This window comes from Delphinapterus leucas, chromosome 7 (assembly GCF_059928025.1).
Source record: "Delphinapterus leucas isolate spDelLeu-1000000601 "Yukka" chromosome 7, BTC_Dleu_Yukka2, whole genome shotgun sequence".
NCBI lineage: Eukaryota > Metazoa > Chordata > Mammalia > Artiodactyla > Monodontidae > Delphinapterus > Delphinapterus leucas.
The window spans coordinates 66118925-66122889 of record NC_143135.1 but is presented as its reverse complement, the minus strand read 5'-3'; positions in this window follow the sequence as shown (position 1 = coordinate 66122889).

The following is a 3965-nucleotide window of genomic DNA, read 5'->3' as shown; positions in this document are numbered from 1 at the left end:
TGAACAACTGGGTTTGAACTGCGCAGGTATATTTTTATGTGGATTTTTTTTTTGCAATAAATATGTACTAACTACAGTACTACAAAATCTGTGATTCGCTGAATCTCAGATGCAACAAGTGGATACAAAGGGCTGACTGGAAAGTTACACTTGGATTTTCTAATGTGCAGAGGATTGGAGGCCCTAACCTCCAAGTTGTCAAGAGTCAACTGTTATCTAGAAAGAGATAATGGTGAGTTGATATAGATGGGTGGAAGGAGAAAGAGAGAAGAGGGCACACTGTAAAATATCTTTGAAGTAGATTTGACTGGTCTTCCTAATGGAATAGATGGAAATAATGAAGAAAAATACTTCAGACTTTGCCTTATGAGACAGTATGAATGGATGGTGATGCCAAACAGTGAAAGAAAAAGACTTAAATTGGATTTGGTGAATGAGGAAATCAATAAATTCATTCTTGTACTAGTTAAATTTGAGACAACTTAGGCCATTTTGAGTGGATATGTCAGGAAGACAATTGGATATTGAATCTTAGGAGAGAGGTATGAATGGTGTATGTATAAGTATACATATAACTATATATATGTATATTGAAATTAGAACAGGTAATGGGGTGAGCGCAGACAGAGAACTTAACAGGGCCCAGATCAAGTCTTAAGTAACCTCAACAAAGTAGACTGAAATGGAGCAGAGTATAAGACAAAATATAGGAATTGTTAATATTCATTATAATCCTATTGCAAAATGTGAATCATAAAGAAGAATCTTAGCAGATGCTTAATTTCAAAATGCTAAATATGATCTTTGCTATCAAAAAACACCTGCAACTCCTTAGGGCTGTCAAAGCAACTATCTATATGAAGGTACCACTTTATCATTATTCAGAAAATTGTGTTTTCCGAAATGTCTATTCACCTGCACTGAGGAAAGGTTTCCAGTTGACAATTTACTCTCAGAAAAAAAATAGAATGCTATAGATTCTGAACTCTTCATGAAGCCACTGGATCTTTCCAGTCCTGAAACTAATTTTAATTCATTATGAGGGCCATGAGGGGAAAATAAGGAGGGCTGTTACAGAGCAGAGACCAATTTAGTGAGGAAAGCATCAGTAAGTTGTCATACTTCCTCCACCTCTTTTCAAGTATAGCACTTTTCAAGTAAAGAATATTTGGATGAGCCAAATGTTCTTCCTTGCAGAGGACTTAATAAAAAGAACAAAATATAGGAAGGTTCACAGAAAATAGTTCTAAATTTAGACAGAATATAATTATTTATACTATTGTACAACATAACCATGAGTCGGTGCTTAATCACTCATCATGATGTCACTTTTGGTATCATAAGAAAGACAAATTCAAAATGGGAAATTACACCAAATAGTAGGCACTTAACAGCAATATGAAATTTTATAAGGGAAAGTAACTTCACATATTAGACTGAGGTATATCATCCTCAGAATTATATAAGTCACCTGGATTGAAAGGAATGTAGGATCTTCTCCATTTAACAAATAATGGTGGCTGTCTAGGTATGGTAGATGTTATGGTAAACAAGAGAGATAGAATCATTGCTTTTTGTTACTTCAAATTCAAGTAAATAAGCTAACATAAAAGTAAACAAGTAGCAGTTTAAGATAATGGTAATAACCTCTATGGAAATAGATAAACAATAGTGATTAGGGTGATGGGTAGCTATACCAACTGAATAGGTATGGAAATTATGGCCAAAGTACATGCCCCCTTTCCGTGAGAGACCGTGTGGCTTGTGCTCATTTATCCATAGTTCCAAGTCACAGTTGTTCTCATTGTAGATGATGACTCCAGGAGGAAAGAAAATATCTCACCCCACCCCACATTTACAAGACCTCCTTTCCAGACCACAAGTGCGTGAATTCTGTAAGGCCAAAGTATCTTTCCTTCCTCAAAGGACTATTGGTACTAAATTCACTAAATGCCTCATATCCCTGCTTTCTACCACAGCTTCTATGTAGAGTCTATGTGAATGGTGTGCCACTGTGGCAGTGACTGTGACTTCACATTTTATCTGTGAAGCCAGATAGATCTTTAAGCTATCCCTAGCTCTATTCTCATCTGTCTGTTTCCTCAGTATGTCTGTTTCCTCACGTGCCACCCTACTCACACTTATTTTTCCTCCAAAACAATCACATTGGGCTTTCTGGCACACTCCCCATAGAACCAGCAAGTCCCTACAATCCTACCAGCTTCCCCAAACATTACTTTAACTGAAAATGGATGACTACTCAGAAAACTTCTGCAGCTCTCCCAAGTAGAAATTGTTTAACATCCTAGAAAATAATAGCCATAATAATTGCAAGCATTTATTGTGCACTTCCTATTTACAGCACTACATCTATACTGTACATGGATTTATTTCATGAATAAATTTCATAACCTTATTTCATTTAATTATTATAGCAATCCAATAAAGTAAGTATTTTATTCATATTTTAGAGATGTGAAACTGAGGCATAGAGAGATTAAGTAACATTAATCAAGGTCACAGAAGTATAGAGAGATGGAGCCAGAGTGGAATCCAGGCAGTCTGAATCCAGAGCTGGGACTCTTCGGCAACATCTTCTTCTCATGTGTCAGAAGTGGGGCTTGAGTTGTCATTGTTGTCTTGTTCTACAGAAGCTCTTTCAGCCACCTTTAAAAACTTCTGTTCTTTGTTGTTTTTATCTACCAACCTCCTGTCCAATTCATCTCATTCACTAAAGATTTTGGTACCCTGCTCAGGGTATTCCTTTCCTTCTCTATTCTTACCATCATCTCAGGAAATTCAGTGTCCATATGGACAATCTATCCAACATCGTATTTTAATGGTTCCCTAACTTTCTTATCATTAATGGTATAGTTCAGATCATCTCCACCAATCCCTTATAATTTATCACTGAAAAAATTTCCACTTTCAAAATTACAAACATTTCACTTTCTTATGAAAATTTCCATTTGCCTGCTCAGAGCCCCAACTCTCACTGTTCTTCAGCCTCTGAGCCTTCAGCTCCACTGACCTCTCCACTTCTTCCAAATATCAAACTCCTTATACCTTTGTTTGATTCTACAATATTTTACTTCAGTCATTTTCGTGCCAATGCACTAACCTCCCTTGTCCATTCGTCCTTTTAAAGCCTCCAACGAGAAAAGCTCCAACCCTGAATCCAACAATCTTTGTTACCTGTGTCTATCTCTATACTCAGATAGCTAAGCACTCATAAATGGATTGACAGTACATAAATGGACGGATAAATTCAGTCAACAACTTCACCTATACACAATCTTAATATAATTCTCTAATCATCTTGATCTAATTTCTATAACGAATATTTCATATGTTCTTTACTCTTTACAAGTTGCGATACCCTGTCCATACACTTCACTCTCAGCAGGTGATTGCATTGTACTTAACTAAAATGATTCGAGCCATCAGACGGGAATTCCTTCAGTATTCTACTGCCAAATCTGTCATTAACCTGCATGTGTACCAACCTTCTCCTCCTGCCTTCCTGATACAAAAAGGTGCATGTCTCTCCTCTTCTTGAAGGCCAATTCTTCTACATGTAATCTGAGTCCCAGTTCCCCCCACATTCTTCAGAATCTATGCTAACATTTAATGCTTTCACTTTCAGAGTATTTTTTTTTCTTTTTACTAAGACCCACAACAAGGAATATATGTATTACATTGCAACCCAATACATTCACATTATACATATATAATATATGTACTTATCACATGTAACATATGCACTGTATATAAGTATCATGTATAAATGTATAAAATATATCTCACTGTGCTTTGCAGTTGACAATTTGTACCAAAAAAACACAATTTTACAAGGTAAGATCACCTTACTTGCATGATACACTGATATTTTATCTTTTTTTCTTTTTTTTTTAATTAATGCTGGTCACCACTCACTAAATTAATGCTACAACACAATAGTGAGT